General features: G+C 39.7%; 1 protein-coding gene across 17 annotated transcripts in view; it reads right to left on the reverse strand.

Moving 5' to 3' along the window:
• Nucleotides 1-20,329, reverse strand: part of MAGI2 (membrane associated guanylate kinase, WW and PDZ domain containing 2) — a 600,602-nt gene that overhangs the window by 552,502 nt on the left and 27,771 nt on the right. The gene's annotated exons all lie outside the window — the stretch shown is intronic.

The following is a 20,329-nucleotide window of genomic DNA, read 5'->3' on the forward strand; positions in this document are numbered from 1 at the left end:
TGTCATTTCATGACAATTCCTCATCAAAAAGAAGCAAGGAGTTGGAAATTAAGGTCCTATAGCATTCTTCTGCCACCTCTGGCACCTGAGATCTATATTTGTGGGACACATCCTATTATTGTGACTGAAATTTACTTTAAACTGCATTGTATTTTTAAATTGCTATAACCTGCCTTGGAACCTTATGGTAAAGGGAGGGCAAGAAATAACTGAGTCCAAAGAATTAAATAATAGCAGTCGAATTGCTGCAGTAGAGGCAATAACACACAATTACATATGTGTAACTACCTAAATAAGTAGACATTCCAATCAAAATTAAGAAATTCTTGGCCCCTCCTATTTGAATGGAACAGATTTCAGCATCATTGGGATTTGTACTTAACCTTAGGCTGACTCAAGCCCATAGCATTTTATCCAAAAGACTGTAATTGAAGCACATAAAATTATGGCTTTGAGAAATACCAAGATCTGAATTGTATGATGCAACATGGAACACAGCCTGAGGGCAAACAGACCAATCCTCTAAGAGAAAACTTGGTGCATTTTGAGAGACAACAGCTGTTTTAGAGAGGTGAATATGGTATGATTAAAGGCATTGCTGTTTGTCGTGGGTACACTCATTTTGTGTCTTACACTTATCTCTGCTCATAGAGGTTTTATCAGGAGATTTTAGTGGTTCAAAAATCTGCAAAGCCAAGTACTGTATGACAATGGGACAAGTGAAACTGCTGTTGTATGGCTTTTATTTTCAACTGTTTTAAGAGTACTCTATCTAATAAGTGTATTCTAGGTCCAGAGAATTTCCTTACCACTTCTGGTTCATGAGTTTTCACTGGTATATGTCAATATACGTGTAAAATGAAAAACCACATAAATAAATAAATACTACACTCAAAATAATACTATGAAGTCCATATACTGAACCTTCAAATACTTAAAATGTTGAACATTCATAAAAATTTTGTTTAGGCAAACCTATCCAGACATGTACAATTTATATGTGTCTTGCCTCATTTTAGCTACTGTTGATTTTAGTCATATTCCGAATGCTTTTCAATGCCTGTTTTTAACTTTTTATCATGAATTTCAATATTTTATTTTATATTATATTTCTTTTTACAATCCATTGGCATATAATTTTTTAAAAGATATATAATATGCACACAAACTTTTATGACACATTGCTCAAACCCTACAAACCCATATGGAATATCCAAGATACCATATATTTTAATTTTTTTAAAGGTTTGTAGGGTTTGAGTAATGTGTCATAAAAGTTTATGTGTATATTATATATCTAAAAATTCAACAAACGGATGAACTTGATACCAGCTTTTCACAGTCCGATAGGCACTTACACTTCCAGCACCCCATGCCTCCCCCTTGCCTCTTAGTACCCCCATCACCGTTCCCCAGAGGGCAGTGCAGCCCACTTTGGTAACCGCTGGTGTAGAAAGTAGCAGCTAGAGAGAGAAATATCGGTAGGTAGAAACTGTTGACTCCCCTGCTTGAATGAAAATACCGTATTTTTAACTCCATAGGGCGCACCGGACCATAGGGTGCACCTCGTTTTTAGAGGAGGAAACAAGAAAAAAATATTTTTCTAGTTTTCCTCCTCTAAAAGCCCTGTTTTTTTTGAGGATCAGCTAAAAGTTTTGAAGCTTTTTTGCAAAGGAAAAAGACCTGTCCTTTTGCAAAGGGGGAAAAGCAAAGAGGAAAAGACCCATTTTTATGAGGTTCAACTCACATTTCTGCAGCTTCTAAAGGAAAGGGAGCCTTTTCTACAGTTTCCAGGCAGATAATCTAATCAGCCAGTCACATGTCGCTGGGGAAACAAACAACCTCCCTCTGCAGCACATTCAACAATGGAGGCCTGGGCAGGGGGGGGGGCTGAAAGGGAGCCGGGACTCTTATCTCTCTCCCAATCTCTTGCTGATGAGCTGCTGAGCGGGGTCCTTTCAACACCCCCCTTTCTCTTTCTAAAATAAAAAACATGATCCTCTTTTGGCCCCTGGGCAATTCAGCTCCAGGGACCACCATTCGCTCCATAAGACGCACAGATATTTCCCCTTACTTTTTAGGAGGAAAAAAGTGTGTCATATGGAGCGAAAAATACAGTAACTCCCACACACCCACTCATATTGGGGGCACTGCTGGATCCAAACCAGAAAAGCAAAATGCTGGTTAAAACTATGAAACCATTATTCTGCTAATGAGCTTTATTCACAAAGAAATCATTTTTAATGACAATGCTATTTCCGCAGCAACACTTACGATAGATTTCCCACTAGCCAACTAAATCATGTATTCCTTTGACACCCTCAGCACAAAGGCTTTTAGAAGTATTTACTGTGAAGCTCAGTCCAAAGTTATGATGACAGGAATGTTTTACAGAATAATTTGGTGCCCTTTTCATGTCAGGTTTCCTGAACAGGCAAAATAAATTATTGCATTTCATTAAGTACAGCCTAAGTATTTCTAAAGGTAAAAGTGAATAACAGAACAGTACTCATAAGCAATTTCACACTGGGAAGATTATGATAGTCTTTTCCTGATGGAAAAACACCTACCCTAATTAATCACATTTTCTTATTAAGCAGAAGACAAAGAACAAATCAGGCATCTCTGCTGCAAAACATTATAAAATCTATGCCTTTGAATAATAAGAAAATTGCTCTAACAGAATTTCTGGAATAAAAGTAGGTAGGACAAAATATAACAAGCACAGTTACTGGCATGGCAATAAAATTCAGTTAATGGTTAGAAAGTAAGAGAAATTAAGGGTGGCCTGTATATTTTAAAATGAAAACCTTCAGCAAATCATACATTAATAAACCCAAATATATTGAAAACATTTGTATTTTGCTCTCAAAAAAATTGTATGTTGCTTGACTGTAATAAAAACTCAAAGCAATTTAACAAAACAGTACCACTCCAAATGTAAAATGATGAGTCCAGATATCACCCCTCATAAGAGTTGCAATGATCAAGCTTTTTCAGATGCAGTACATCGCACACCCCATCTTTTATCTGAGTATGCACAAAGATCTACTATAGAGGGGGTGTCGTTCCAGTCTTGATTTTTGTGACTGGTGACATTTCTGAACTAGTGAAGTTTTCTCAGCACAAACTCTTTCAAGCAGATACCTCGCTATGGGAAAATGGCACAGAAAATTTAGCACCTATCCCCACGAATCCCCGCAACGGGGTGAGCTCCCGTTGCTTGGTCCCTGCTCTTGCCCACCTAGCAGTTTGAAAGCACGTCCAAGTGCAAGTAGATAAATAGGTACCGCTCCAGCGGGAAGGTAAACGGCATTTCCATGCACTGCTCTGATTCACCAGAAGTGGCTTAGTATGCTGGCCACGTGACCCGGAAGCTGTACACCAGCTCCCTCAGCCAGTAACCCAAGATGAGTGCCGCAACCCCAGAGTCGGACACAACTGCACCTAATGGTCAGGGGTCCCTTTTTAATTACTTTTTAATTATTGTCTTTTCTATGTTTTAGCTTTTTCTGTTGTATCTGTAAGCTGCCTTGAGTCCCCATCTGGGAAAACACCAGGGTATTATTATTATTATTATTATTATTATTAGACTAAAGCAGTGCAATCCAAAATGTGATATGCCATTCTATATTTCTAGAAATGTATTTCAATTCTCAAAAGGATCCATGTTCCTGGCTGGCTCTTAACAACAACAGAGGACTGATGGGATTACAGAGAATAAAACTTTAAAATGCTTATTGAACATATTTCCTGATCTTAGTCATGTTTACTCAGCAGTAAAAGCGATTGAGTCTAGTCTGATTTATTCTATATGGATATGCTTAGAATTGCATCCTAGATTTTGCCTAGATTCTGAGAAACAGCTCATGATAAAGATGAACGACCCCTTTCTGGAAATTAGCAATTAATTTGCTGAAAGGCAAAATGTTAATCCTGTCAAGAATTAAACAAATTCACTCAGCATTGTGTTTTACAGATTTTCTACTTTAATTAAAAGAAGATTAAAATGGTTTCTTACAAAATCAGGGTTCATGATGTACCTATCTGTGCTGTGTAGTGGAATGATTTCATAAGAAGCATTTTTCTTTTAAGAAGAGGTCTGTGCACTGTTTCACCAAGGAAGGCCATACAGTGTTTTCATCTAACTGTTCTGAACTTGCACCTGCAGCAAAAACCTTTCCTAGTCTAAAACTTGTGAAGCTGTGCGGGGTGTGTGTAGGCGAAGTGCCTTTCTTTCACTCTCCAAATGACTTATTTATTTAGCATTGTTGATGCCGACAGAGTAAAAGCAGAAAGTTGTCCAGTTCACTAATGTCACAGTAGTCTAAAGCAGTACTGGACCAAGTTGCAGAGAAGTATGGAGTAGCCTACTGAGAAAACACTAGAACTTAAATGTCAAGGTCCAAAGACATATTCTGTTAAATTAAACTATATCATTATTCCATTCACATCATAGCTCAAATCAGCTAAGTGGTCTTTGAAGTCTTCAAATTAAACGTTACAGTCTTCAAGAGGTTGATGAAATTTGTAGTTTTAATACAGCTTTAATTTAGGCTGCATTTTTTAAAAATTCAGAACACTATAAGCCCCTGTGGGTGATCATTCTACTATCCTTTTGCAGCTGGTGTGTGATAAAATTCTCCTTACCCCTAGGTGAGAGGAGACACATGATCAAACTATTCAAGGGTGAGACAGTCAGTATAGAGTCAGGGCTCATCCAGACTTCCTTTTGCTCCCCAACCATTTCCCAGGTGTTTTGTCTTGTCCCAAAGTTTTCCCCAGGGAAATCTGCATTGAATCAGAGCAAATAGCAAAAAAATGGCTTAAAAGCCCAGACCTGTGCCTAGAAACACAGCACAAAAAGAAGTCTGGATGAGCCCTCAGTTAATGGTTCCTGTGTGGTAAAATCATCCTTATACCTGACAGGGTGATAAAGGCAAGCAAATCACTCAAAAATAAGAAAGCTCATCTCAAGGTAGTTGGGTCATCTGTATGGACTTGCTTTCATAAAGCAATGTAGCCCAATAATTAAAACAGACTATGAGACACTTCATCTTTTGGATGTGTGGAAAAGGAAAAGGGGATTTACAAGAAAAGGAAGTGGACAGCAGGGGGAAATTATAAATAAATTTTCTCAAAATAATTTGCTAAAACGATTAATGTATAAAACAACAAAAATGCATGGCAAACATGTAAGAACTAATTTGAAACACTAAGCTCATTGTATTTAGGAGTTAAAACAACGGTTAAATTTGAATGATCTTGTGTCATGTTCTTAAACTGGAGCAGCTAATGGATAACCCATTGTGTGACAAATCTCTCATCATCCTCAATAATCTATATCAACAGTTGGCACCAATGAAGAGAACTGGAGAAACATCTATTTTTTTAGGAAAGATGTTGTCATAGCAAAGTCAGTCAGTATAACCAGTGCTTTTTCCCTAGAAAAATAGGTGCCAGTTCGCACCATGAAGTTGTTACAGTATGTGCCATACTTTTTAACAACAAAAAAGAGGTGCCAGTACTGCATATCTCTGAGTACCCTCTGAAAAAAAAAGCACCGAGCATAACACCAATACTGAAATAAAGGAGTTTAAAATAAGTTAAGGACTACAGAGCCAAATCTGTTCCAATCATGAGCCTGATAATTATTAAAACATTTTTTACTGGGCTTTTAAGAAAAAAAAAGGACCTCTTACACATAGTGAAATGATCCTAACTTACAGTGGTGACTTGTACATAATCTTTAGGACTGAGCTGAATATTACCCAGTGCACTTTCAGGAAAAAAGTGGGATTTTCCAAAAGTCACCACAAGCTTCCAATTTCAAATTAGCCTGTTGCTGTTTTATTGGCTGCAACACTGGTACTACGTAATATTGTAAATCAGTGGTCTGGTCTGGTCTGTGATCCATCAGCTGCTGAGACTCTACCAGAGCTCAGGTTGGGCGGGGTGCTTCAGGAACTAAATATGACACCAGCCTCTGCTATATTGGGGGGCGGGTGCTAGTCCAGCACATCAGATAGTTTGAGAAGCACCTTAGAAACCTACAATGGAAGCTGGTATCTAAATCTGTAAGAGAAAAGAAAAAAATTGTCTGAACAGTCACTCTTCCTAGTAACACTAACCAGACTTTCAGCAAATGGAACTAATTTAAAGCAAGGGCAGTATCTATTCAGAAGCACTCCAGTCACTCTGTACTAGCTTTGTTTGATCTCAGTGATATCACCACATAGCCAAACCTGAATGGGTGTATGAAGATAGTTTAGGGTGAGGAGACATCTGTTGGGTAGTGTGCATGCATGTCATTTTGACCACACGTTAAAAAGCCCTGAACTCCTGAACTGGCATTATGCCTGTTCTGGAAACAAAAAAATAAGTAAGAGCAGTAAAGCTTGCACAGAATGACTCTTGGGAGGTGACAATGAAGAGAATGAGGAAGGAAAACAAAGCATGAATCATTTATAGTGGTACTTCGGTTTACGAACTTAATCCGTTCCAGAAGTCCGTTCTTAAACCAAAGCCGTTCTTGAACCGAGGCGTGCTTTCCCTAGTGAAGCCTCCTGCCATCGGTGCCCTTCCACTGTTTGGCTTCCATTCGTAGACTGAGGTGAAGTTCACTAACCGGAACACTACTTCCGGTTTTGCGGAGTTTGTATACTGAATAGTTTGTAAACAGGGCTGTTCTTAAACCGAGGTACCACTGTAATTAGAAAACAGCACCAAGTTTCAGAAGGTTCATGTTTGGTTCTAAGACCTACAATTCCAGCTACATGATTACCCAAGACTTTGAGATACAACCTGTTTATAGAAATAGGCTATACTATTTTCTACAGCAGTTTACAGAGAGTAAGTCTGTTCATTTGTATACTGTTGTGTCAAAAGCTGTGAGAGACACTGGGTGGATAGCCATAAATGAGGTCATTCTTCATTCATACTATGATAATTCTAACAGATAACACAACACTGAAATGTTGTGGGAATAATGGGCATTTCTCATCAGTAATAAATGAGGATTCCTATCAGTAAGTGCTCCCACAAGCATTAAGGCACTATTACATCTCTGTAGCTCCAGAGTACCGGTAGTTAACACTCTCAATAGAGGTGTAAAATAATTATGATGCCAGTTATTTGTATCCTAGTCTTCCATAAAAAAAAACTCATAATGACTAACAAAAAGTTGCCCTTCATTCTTATCCTAATAATCCACATGGGTGAGCAAGGATTCAACAGGATCAGAGCAGTCAGGGTCTAATACTTTATCTGCCATTACCACTGGCTCTCTTTACTCAACAGACAAGAAGGGAATATGTTTTCTTATTTATTTAATATAAAGCAAACTTACTCACTTTGTAGGCCCAGAGCAAAAGGCTGTTTATTTATGAACAAGCTAAAACAACAACAACAACAGAACATGAAAGTAACCACAAGAACGAGCTAAATGGTGGAGCCTTATCTTCAACCCATACTAACTAGAGACAATGTTTAACTCTCTTATTTCTACAGAATAAGACACCACTTCTACCTGTGGTTGCTGAGAATGCAGAATAAGAAAACTTTGGGTCAGTGACTTTTGTCGTCAGTATTGATTTGATGAGTATCATCGTGGTATAAGTTCCTGTAACTAACAGGTATCCAAGGTTCCTGATCCACTGGTACAAGAGACTTCCACTTGTTGAACGGCACTTTCCCTTCCTCTCCCCTACAGGCTGCTGCACACCCTCAAAATCAGATCCAAACGGTTGGGGGGGCCCTCTGGAGCAGATTTTCAGGAAGCACAGTGGGAGGAGAAGAAGGCTAAGCTCCACTGTGTGAGAGGAGTTCCAACAGTGGAGTTTTGGATACAACCCACTGTTTTCTAGCATACTGCAGAATACCACTCTATCTTACAGTCCCACACTTGGAAGCATTATTATGGGGGGAAAGATGACAATATTTATATTACTTGTGGTTGCTCTTCCACAGGTGGCCTGAGTTTAGCTTCTAGCTCAAAGAGGGAAAGATGTTTCGGAAGAGAAACACCAGTTATTTCTTTTCTAGGTGAATACAACAAGCACAAACCAGGCACATTAAGATATAAGACAAGGTAAAGAAGAGTTTCCACTAGAGTACACAGAATGTATCTAAATGCAGATAATATTATCCAGCATTAAAAACAACACCTGAGGTCATTTGTACTGCTCAGAGTATGCCTTTGGAATCATAAACTTAGCAGTCAAGCTATCTTAACCATTCAAACAGCATGACTAGCCAGAAGGTATGATTTTTCTTAGTTTAATAAAGAATAACCCAAAGGATTCTGAAGTAAGAGCCCAACGATGGAACCAGTCAAAGCTACAACACTCCAACTCTTCAGACTTCTGACAGTACATCCTGAGAGAGAGAGAGAGCATACGATCTTCAAAGCGACACAAAAGAGCCAGAGTTTTGCTCACTGTGCCAGCAGTTCCAATGCAACAGTTATGATACCAGTGCTGGAATATATTTTAAAAACCAGCAGGATTATTACGGCAACTCTCTGAAGACATGGTATCTTTCAAGTGTTTCTCCCTCTCCCTTCTATCAAAGGAGACATCTGTATGAATAATTAATATTGCATGCATCAGAGAAACTCACTGGAAAATTCTGCTAAGTCTAGTGAGTTTGCAACAGTGATAAATTTGACCCAATACGTCTGCTTCTCTTGTCATAGCTGGAGGTGCCAGAGGTGATTTATTTACGATTACAGGTAAAACAAGGGGGCTAAATGACTAAGCAGCCTGTTGAAACATGAAAGTCAAGCAATTTGCCAGCTTAGATTCCAGTTCCTTCCAGTTTAAAAGCTTAAGCAACGTTCACATATACTTTTTCCTCTTTAACATTTCTGTCAGAACTGGACACAATTTCCAAGCATGGTTATCCCTTCTTTAAAGATAACACTTGATATAGGATGATAGCTGCAGTTGTTCTTCCTAAATGGAAGACTTTATGGTTTGGGGGTGGGTATAATAGGAACCATGGGGGTATGGAAGAAAAAAGAACACAGGGAGGATATGGTGGCAGAGATGTCACCCGCATCCCCACCAAGAATCCTGCTACCCAAAGAGTTATTGGTGGTGATGGATGCTTCCAATTTTTGGGGAATGCAATGGATATCTTATGTCTTACCCAAGGTATAGGTGGGGTATGAGGAACCCCTGTCCCTCCATATGTGCTGAACTACAACTCCAATCAGCCCTAGCTATCATAGCTAATGGCCAGGTTTAATGAGAGCTGTAGTTCAGCAACATCTGGAGAGCCGAAGGTTCCTCCTGCCCAAATGACAAGCACAAAGCACTGTGATTGGAGTGCCCTGGGGATACCACTCACTGTGATTAAAACCATCCTCTCGAACTCTGGGTGGTTCCCCAGTCAGCTTGTTTCAGTTTTTCAGTAAAAACAAAATGGCGGTATGGTTTTTGGACATCCAAAGCCACAGAACCACTCAGAAGATTAAGAAGTCCCTGAGCTGCTTTGAGATGTCATTAACAGAATAATATAACTCCAAAACATAAGACCCGCCCCTATATCACCCCAATTCACCTCGTAATTCAGGGTGCACAAAGAACAGGTGTACACCCCCTACTTTGGGGTGCAATTCTTCTACACTCTAATATTTTCTATCTCTCTTACTTTAGAGGGATATACTGTATGCATCCAGATTGACTTTAGGAAAAAGATGCCCCTCAAAACTTTGGTAAACACTACTCTAAGATATAGTTTCTTAGGTTTTCAAGCATAATATGATTGTGTTTTATTTTAGATCAGCTCTCTTGGTAAACAAGCACACACGTATAATTATAATCAGCAAAACACATGGCAGTAGTATCAGTAAGTACAGAGAAACAACAGACCAGACTATGCAAGAAAGAAATACAGTTTAGGTTTGTTCCTTTAATTAATAATGAATCACTAATACAAGACTTTTTGGATATTCTCCAGCAGGCCATTCCTCAGTGACAATACTAGTGGGAAAGCCAGCAACAATGTCAAAACAACCTTAAGTAGTGTTGACTTTGTATGTTCAGTTAGAATATCAAGTTCTACAAACAATTGACAATTAGAGTGCAATTCTATACATGTCTACTCAGAAGCAAGCCCCACTAAATTCTATGAGACATAAACTAGGTACTTGAGAGTAATATTTCGTGTTTACTCAGGAAGTCTGGCAAATGCAGTTCAAAGTATCACATGTCTGTTAAGACACACTGCAGATGAAGAATTCTTTTTTAAAAAAATTGAAGTGCTACAATAAAAGCACTTCCACAAATAGCATTATGCTCTCTTTTTATTTTTTATATAATTCGAATATTAAAGCGCTCATCGTGCTCATGGCCTAATCCTAGGACATGCTGTGGCAGCATAAGAGTACTTAGGGAGAGCATGTACCAATGGCTATGACATTGCACTGCTGAAAACACAGGAATGCCAGCTTTGCAGCTTTGTGTCAGTGAAAATGTTTAGGGATACATTGTTAAATAATGCACAGGAAAGATCTTTCTACCCTTCAAGACTTTCAGACTTCAACAAAAATAAATATGGGACACCAGATAACAAACAATTCCACCCTTACCCAACCACCCTAGTTTTCCAAAGCCAGCTATTAGTTTTCAAGGGCTTATGTCAAAAGGCAAAAAGAAAAAAAGAAATAAAAAAGGAACTGAGTAAAACTAAATCCCCTCTCCAACCTCACATGTAGTATATTTTTTTAATATGGCAATTGTGTTTCCAGATCATCTTTTGTTTAGACAGTGTCACCTTACACCAGTGTTTTTCAACCACTGTTCCATGGCACACTAGTGTGCCGCGAGATGTTGCCTGGTGTGCCGTGGGAAAAATTGAAAAATTCAAGAGAATTACTTTATATATAGTCAATATAGGCACAGAGTTAAATTTTTTAAAATTTTCTAATGGTGGTGTGCCTCGTGATTTTTTTCATGAAACAAGTGTGCCTTTGCCCAAAAAAGGTTGAAAAACACTGCCTTACACTATCAACATAAATGTAATCACAGCACACACACATGTGTAAACATACACAGAGGAAATAATGCAGGAAAGCAAACGCAGCCTATGCTTTCAGATTTTATGTAACTTTATAGCTTTATCACTTGAGTTGTTTTTTTAATGGCTTCGGCTGTATTGTCACCAAGCCAGGAATGTTTTCAGCCCAAAGCACAAAGTTTCTCTCAATCGCTATGCAGGCAACTCCACATTTACACAGGAGTTACATTCCGAGGCACCACACTTTTACCGGTAAGTGGAATTGCAGATATTTGAAACACCATCGGAAAAGCCTGAAAATATCCTCTAAACCCCTGGAAACCCTTGAAAAACCACCAGCACTCACCAGACTCCCTCCAAACCTCCTTGCTCAAACTCCAACTCTGAACAGGTCTCAATGGTCAGTGCAAGGGCTCATGGGATTGCAAAGGCTCATAGGAGTGCCAGGTGAGCTTTCATGCCTTGTTGCCCTTTCCTGGGCACTTTTGGGGCCATTAGTGTCACTTCCAGGTTCGGTGTGATGCGTGCATGTGCTTGTCGCGCATCAATAGGACACGTAAATTGGTTGTTGCCTGTAGAAGGTGTGGGGAATGCCAAAATACTCCCTTGTCTCACTCTCATCTTTACCAGCTGCCTTCTTCAGTAAGCACTTCTCGGGACAAGTCTTTTCAGCATCATTTAAAGCCACTGCCCTTACGATAAGAGTTTTTGTACTAGAACAGCAGTCCCTCAATTATGTTGTGCTGCACAAGGGCTAAAGTGTACAAGCAAATGGTGTAACCCTTATGTACAAACATTCTATATATCCACAGAAACTCTTCCTGCTAAATCTCTAAACCGTAGAGGTTAATGCAACCCTCTCAAATATTTATATCATCTACTAATGCCGAGAATTAATTCAAACAGCCGAACACCTTTTGTACTTGGAGATATTTGAAAAATGGCAATAAAATTGCTTAAAATGCATTGCCTTCATCATTAGGATGGTTCACAATGAGTTGCAGTTTCACTTTTTTCCCCTTAGTAAGGCAAGTTCCTTGATGCCGTTTGTTAAATTTGGGATATTATTTCAGAGAGGCTTTTTTAAAAGTGTAATTTATCACTGTCAAGCCTGAAAAATGTTAACAATGGTATCTCTAATGTAATCTCAATTTTTACAAGGCACTTTACAATCTCCATGCCTTACAGGCAACGGGGTGTGGGAAATTGCATTTTTCAGTTATATTGTTTATTGTGCAGACTGCCATGTTAAACTAAGTTAAACTAAACTTGAACCACTGAAATATAGAGGTACAGTGGATGAGTCTGGAAGATTGGTCAGTTGCCTGATCTGGACTGGGTTGCACTCTCTCTGAAAGAACAAGTTTGTAATTTGAGGGTGCTCCTGAATCCATATTTGTAACTGGAGCCTCCAGTATCCTCAGGGAATAGGAAGATCTTTTACCAGCTACAGCTGATATGCAACTTACAGCTGTTCTTGGATACAGAGAGCATGGCCACAATGACTCATGCATTGGTACCCTCAAGTGTCAATTATTTCACTGCCCTTTTTTGCGGGTCTACCCTTGAACCTGGTCCAGAAACTGCATGTAACAAGTTGATAACGTTCTGTAGGTGAGGGCCTCTTTTTTTATTTCAGTAGTAAGTCAGTAGGTTTTCTGATTTTATCGTTAACTGCAACAATTTTTTACCTTTTTGTATAGAATCATAGAATTGTAGAGTTGGATTTTTGTAACCTTACTGCACACTATTTAGCGCAATATATACATGGTTGGAATAAGTAAATGTTATAGTATTTAACTGGCTCAGAGAACTTGCGGACTGTGTTTGGAAAAGCTAGAAAGTAAGTGAGTAGGAGTATGGATTCAATGGGTGAGAAGATCACCTGAAGACAAAGAAGCACTCCTTATTTGTTCCAGGCCTGTGATGATGTTTACATATGCACTATTGTATGAGTATGGCTCAAAGTGTTCATAAATGAACACGAGGAGTATTTTCCAGGTGGTTGTGGTAGAATTTGGTAGAAAACCTGATTTTGAAAATTTCAGTTTGAAAGATTGTTCGCACTATGACATGGAAGGAGGGGAGGAAGGGACTGCTACCAAAGAAACACAAGCACAAAGCTCCATCAGCTTGCAGAATGAATCATATAGTTCAGGGGTGGCCAACGCCCAAGAGGCTGAAATCTACTTACAGATTTAAAAACTGGCAGTGATCTACCCCTGTTTATTTGGAGTTCAGGTAAAAGTTGTTGACCTTTTTTTGGGAAGGAAAACCTCGTTTTGGGGGGGGGGGGTTTCAGATCAAAGTTGTTGAGCTTTTTTATGGAGGAGGAAGGCCCCATATTTGAGGGTTGGGGGGGGGGAACAGCTACTCACCATCAAACTGCTGGGGAAACAAACAGCCTCACTCAGTAAACTCCCGTGCAACAATGGAGGACGGGGCGAGGGGGCAGGGCCGGAATCAATTTTAGCAATGCTAAGGAAAGGGACCCAGTGATCAACCGCAATCTAGCAAAACCTCCCAGGGATCTACCAGCAGATCACGATCGACATGTTGGACACCCCTGATATAGTTGTTAGGATTCCCTGTGAGCATCCATAAGGGCTCCTGTGCTCATGGGTCCTGTGGCCTGCATTTCTGCATGCTTTTGTCTTGTGGGCAAACTTTCTTTCATTATTTACCCATGCCTTCTTGTTGCTTTCATTTTTTTAAAAAACAATATTTTACCAAAAAAGAAATAAGCACCACATGTAGAATAAAGCACGCAAAATTAAATCAGATTTCATTCTCATTTGCTTGCACAAATGGTTAGATAATACCCATTTGTTTTGAGCATTTGTTCTAATTTCTTTATGGGGCAGTTATTTGACAATGAACATTCATTCTGGCTTGCCTTCAGCATGTTTACGCATCCTTCTGTTAGTCATCCCACACTTTTCAATGCATTTCCCACTCACTTTTCTAACCACAAAAAGTATTTTTTTTTTTAAACTGGATTTGTTACACTAGGGCAACAGAGTATTTTAATCCACCTTAAATTCCAATGTGCAGTTGAATCCCTGTCACAAAATACTGGCAGGCTGGAGGCAACCTTAGATAGTGAACTTAACTGAACACCCAAAAGGAGAGGCCAATTCTGGAGCACAACACAAAAGCCCCTCCTACCAGATGCCAGACATTCTACTATTCAAATTAGGCTCCAGTGTTTTTCTAACAGTATTTTACATCTCCATCTTCACTTGAAACCACAAAAGCATGGAAAGAGAATGAGGAGCTCATATAAGCATCCTCTTTCCATGCTTCCACATTATATAAAAAAATTGCCCTAATTCAGGAAGACGGTTGACTACAACCTTCCATATCATGTCACCATGTCCTATTCAGCTATCCTGGAACTCTCAGTATTTCAGCTTGACCAACACAGCGTAAGGAGTTTCCTTGTCACAATGCATATTCACTAGGTGGGTTCCTAATTAGATATCAGACATACTCAATCTAGAAGACTAATGTTATGGGCAGGTTACCATTGTTATGAGAATTATAAAGGTCTAAGATATAAAATAAATATACCAAGCAAACACATACATGAATATATAAACCGCATCTCTGAAACAGTACAGTACTGGAAAAAAGTCCTGAAACTATTTTGTCTCTCCCAAATTGACCTCAAATGTTTCTATGCAAGGAGGAAGGAAATGGGGAAAAAATCTCCCCATTGTCTCTTTGCTCACAAATCCTGCCCTAAGGGCACATTTAAGATATGAATGGGGTGAGCCTGTGACCTGGACTCAGGAATTAAGTATTTATCATCACAAAATAATAGCCAGGCTGCCCAGGTAAACTCATTTAAATCCTGCCAGACATGATTCTGTTGTAGAACACCCCTTCTGTGGTGTATATATGATGTATTGAGGGGTGGTCTTGGGCTCCAGGGTGGGCAATTTCAAATGTCTATGTAAGGGCTTGCGCACCATTGTTTGGGAGTCCCTTCTGCCTCCTGCGTGTGGTTGTGAGCACCCTGCTACAACAGTTAATAAAGATCAGGCTTACTAGCTGCTTTGCTTCTCAATAGTCTTAGTTGGCCTCTGTTGTTTTCTCCTACCCATAGAGAACCTACAAAAGGACTCTATATGGGCTCTTGGGTACCCCCATAAGGGAAAATGAGCAGTGTTTTTTTCTTATAACACCTGTCACCTTGATAGGTGACCTTGTGATATCTTCCGGATATTAGCTGCATGTGAGAACCAATTAGTGGAGGCTGAAAGCCTGTTGAGCCAACCCTGTGGCCACCCTCTACACGATCCAGGGGCTGAGAGGCTGTCAATTTAAGAAAGCAATCTGGAATGAAGAATGCCTGAACCAACCACAGATCACCCTTAGTGCAGGGATAGCCATCCTTTGGAATAGCTCTTAAGCTACCTGCCAGGTTGTATTTTGAGTCATCTGGTGCGTTGCATACCTACTGCATGCATATGCATGTAGCTCACATTGCTTTGCTCTGGCTAGGTCAGGGGTCAGCAACCTTCGGCTCTCCAGATGTTTCGGACTACAATTCCCATCATCCCTGACCACTGGTCCTGTTAGCTAGGGATCATGGGAGTTGTAGGCCAAAACATCTGGAGAGCCGAAGGTTGCCTATGCCTGGGCTAGGTCCACTTCCCTGTGGCTCTGACCCATTATAGTTCAGAGAACCACCTATTTTGTAATGTTGTTATGTTACTGATATAAAATTTGTAGTGCCACAGATTTGATGCAAAAGGGGGGGAAATGACCTGATGCCCCCAAATGTGTGTCCAGGCTGCTTCAAGGTAATTTAACAGTGCCCTATCTAATTTGGGATTAGTTTCTCCTGTCTCATAGATATAGCTAAAGCTACAATAGTAATACTGATGTCTCAATAGGGAGCAGAGTTGAAAGCCAGCACATTTTGTTATGTTGATCAGCTCCACAGCAATGAAATACCACAAGGGATTTAGAGTTAATCCCTTGCAGTATACCCAATGGCATTTATTAACACTCCCATAGCATCGGGATATTTCTAGGCCACTCTTCACTACACTTTTTCCCCAGCATCAGCATTACTAACAGCTCCCTGCACTGAAAATACAGCAGCACATATGGTTCAAATCACTGCAGATTGACCTCAATATCCTGCTCTTGACCCCAAGTAGGACTGAGCTTCCTACTAGAGTATATGAAGTCAATAGAAGGTTTTTGGTGGAGTGCATGTGGAAAAGCCGGGCCCCTTGCAAAAATCAGGGTTGCATGTGATGGACGGGTGGAATTCCAACTCCTGGGATGTGAATATATTATTTGAATATGTGTTTGCTTTCCCCCCCTTCCTATCGCAAATTGGCATGTCAGCAGGGCTCTGCTGTTTCAGATGATATGGATGAAGACTGAGAAGATTCCAGTGGGTAAAATGAATTGTGCAAACATGTTTTATTGCATTTGTCAAACACACTATTTAACCAACATACATTATTAGTTTTGCTAATGCCAATCATATTTCCCTACTTTTCAAAGTACACTGAGGTTCAATAAAGATAAGGTAAAGGTAAAGGGACCCCTGACCATTAGGTCCAGTCGTGTACGACTCTGGGGTTGTGGCGCTCATCTTGCTTTATTGGCCGAGGGAGCCACTGCACCTTTTAAAACATTATTTGAAAACTGTAAAAGAGTTAGTAGAACCTTTTTGCCAAGGACAAAGGTCTAGGATAATCTTAGATGCCAGCTTAAAACCATGGAGCACATCACGTTAGAAATCGCAGGTGTGCTTTCAGGTTTTGTATCAAGTTCCTAGCAATGATAAAGCCATTTACTATTCTGACATTTTTGAAAGAGGAAACAGCAGTGGCAGGTCTCGTGCCAACAGCAAAATGCAAACAAGATTAAGAGTTCCATTCAGTAGCACCTTTGAGACCAACTAAGTTTGTTCTTTGTATGAGCTTTCATGTGCATGCAAACTTCTTCAGATATCCAAGAACAAACTTAGTTGGTCTCTAAGGTGCTACTGGAAGGAATTTTTTTATTTTTTATTTTGTTTTGACTATGGCAGACCAACAGGGCTACCTACCTGTAAATAGTTCCATTCTCACCATTCAAATAGTATCTTTTAGAGCCAACCATGCAACTCAAAACTTGGTTTATCCACACAGCGTTTTATGTTGCTATATAAATAAAGGGCAAAAGCATTTGACTGTGTCGACCACAGCAAACTATGGCAAGTTCTTAAAGAAATGGGAGTGCCGGATCACCTCATTTGTCTCCTGAGAAATCTCTACGTGGGACAAGAAGCTACAGTTAGAACTGGATATGGAACAACTGATTGGTTCAAAATTGGGAAAGGAGTACGACAAGGCTGTATATTGTCTCCCTGCTTATTTAACTTATATGCAGAATTCATCATGCGAAAGGCTGGACTGGATGAATCCCAAACTGGAATTAAGATTGCCGGAAAAAATATCAACAACCTCAGATATGCTGATGACACAGCCTTGATGGCAGAAAGTGAGGAGGAATTAAAGAACCTTTTAATGAGGGTGAAAGGGGAGAGTGCAAAATATGGTCTGAAGCTCAACATAAAAAAAAACTAAGATCATGGCCACTGGTCCCATCACCTCCTGGCAAATAGAAGGGGAAGAAATGGAGGCAGTGAGAGATTTCACTTTCTTGGGTTCCATGATCACTGCAGATGGTGACAGCAGTCACGAAATTAAAAGACGCCTGCTTCTTGGGAGGAAAGCAATGACAAACCTAGACAGCATCTTAAAAAGCAGAGACATCACCTTGCCGACAAAGGTCCATATAGTTAAAGCAATGGTTTTCCCAGTAGTAATGTATGGAAGTGAGAGCTGGACCATAAAGAAGACTGATCGCCGAAGAATTGATGCTTTTGAATTATGGTGCTGGAGGAGACTCTTGAGAGTCCCATGGACTGCAAAAAGATCAAACTTATCCATCCTTAAAGAAATCAGCCCTGAGTGCTCACTGGAAGGGCAGATCCTGAAGTTGAGGCTCCAGTACTTTGGCCACCTCATGAGAAGAGAAGACTCCCTGGAAAAGACTCTGATGTTGGGGAAGATGGAGGGCACAAGGAAAAGGGGACGACAGAGGATGAGATGGTTGGACATTGTTCTCGAAGCTACTAACATGACTTTGGCCAAACTGTGGGAGACAGTGAAAGATAGACGTGCCTGGCGTGCTCTGGTCCATGGGATCACGAAGAGTCGGACACGACTGAATGACTGAACAACAACATAAATAAAGGGCAAAAGACAAATAGCTTTTCCTATCTGTCCGGCTTTCTGTATCTACCATTTTATTCCTTATGTTAGTTCATCTTAAATTTTCCAGGTAGTAACAACGGCTGCTGCTCCAAAGCTGGGGGGCAAAATTTGTTCAAAACACAAAGGAATAAGGTTTCCAACGTCAGATTCTATCCACTGGCAATCTAGGCAAGAGACAATAGGACTGCCCTAGCCACTAATCTTTTACTCAGAATCTATTTTAAAAAACCACAACATTAACGTTTTTGCTTCTCCCACACAGAAAAGCTATTTTTAAGCTAACTTTATGTACAGGCTGCATTTGTGATGTGTCTGGTGGACAGATAATGCTAGTCCTTTGGACAAGAATTTTCCCAGGCAAACATACCACTAGCTTTAATAACATACTTCTAGCTATTTAAACAGGTATACAAATGGCAATAGAGGAAGAATTATACTTTTATTTGGTATAATTACACTGATGCTATCTGAAGCTTACAAACCCTCTTGCTATTTTCTTGTATCAGTTTCAGACCCCTAAGTAGTAGCAGTTGCCGGGACATTACCCCGTTCGCCTCTACACAGTTGCATCCTAATTCCAGACATCGTTAAACTGGAACGATGCAATGTTTCCAAAATGCTGAAAACCAGGCATTGCCCAGCCCTAGTCACTGGATAAGTGATCCTCTTGGTATCAGAGGATACAGTGGTACCTCAGGTTACATATGCTTCAGGTTACAGACTCCGCTAACCTAGAAATAGTACCTTGGGTTAAGAACTTTGCTTCAGGATGAGAACAGAAATCATGTGGCAGCGGTGCGGCGGCAACGGGAGGCCCCATTAGCTAAAGTGGTACCTCAGGTTAAGAACAGTTTCAGGTTAAGAACGGACCTCCGGAACGAATTAAGTTCTTAACCCGAGATACCACTGTACAGTGTTTGTCTACTGCTGTGCCAAAATCTATCCTATGTGAAAGAGGCTTTCATTTTTCTGCTTCATTCTCAGGGCACTTGATTCTTATTTTTTTAGAATTTCAATGGGTGCAGAGTTTTGAGTTTCCCTTAATTCTGTGAGGTGGCCCAAGTTGGTGCAGGTTTTCCCCTCCTTTCAACCTTTCTCTAACACGCTGCACTCTTCATGTCTGTTCAATCTTCTTGATCAGGAAAAAAAATATTTTCTCATTAATTGGTGGATAATAGTCCAGATGGAAGGGGCAAGTAAGGAGAAATGCTCAACACAGCACTAGTTTAGTCTGTGTCTTTCACATTTACAGTAGAACTTGCTCCAAACCTCTCTCAGAATAACTTTTCTGTCAAAAGTTATTCACAGAAACATACCATTTCCAAACAACAATATGTCCCTTGATGGGGAAAAAACAACAACTATCTATAACCAGTATATGTCTAGGATCTGTTCTTTAAAAAAAAACACCACCTCATGCAATTTTAATGTACAACAACCTTTTAAACTAAAATTTCCTGGATGAAGACTCTGTACATGAAAATTAAGACTGGAGCGGAAGTTATTTAATGGGGTTTATAATGCCAGAACTGAGAGTCTTTGAATTACTTATATTATTCAGCCATGCAATCATCTGATCATTTCTTTAATGTATTTAACAAGATTAGTGTTAGTTTGCTCTCTTGCTTGCCTTTCCAAAATGTACCAGAAAAATGTAATGCTTATGAAATATGACACGATCTGATATCCAACGTGGAAGGGAGAAAAACAGCCCTTAAGTCCAGGGTCATAAATTCTACCCCACCCTTTTTCTTCTTAAAAAATAACTTTCTTCTTCTTATTTTTTTTAAATAAAGACAAAATACAAATAACATCAAAATACTGAAACAGAAAGAGCTCTATCTCAGACTCTACCAAATCAATAATCAACCAAGCGAGGATAACAAGATTTCCATTGACTGGCTATATGCATTCTTGCCGCAACTAGTAATAGGAAGACCAGTGTCTTCTAAGATACTCAGGGGGTTTCTTTGCCAATTATTTTTAATTGGTTTTTCAAATCACAATTTTCAAAT

This window comes from Lacerta agilis, chromosome 10, assembly GCF_009819535.1.
Source record: "Lacerta agilis isolate rLacAgi1 chromosome 10, rLacAgi1.pri, whole genome shotgun sequence".
Taxonomy (NCBI): Eukaryota; Metazoa; Chordata; class Lepidosauria; order Squamata; family Lacertidae; genus Lacerta; species Lacerta agilis.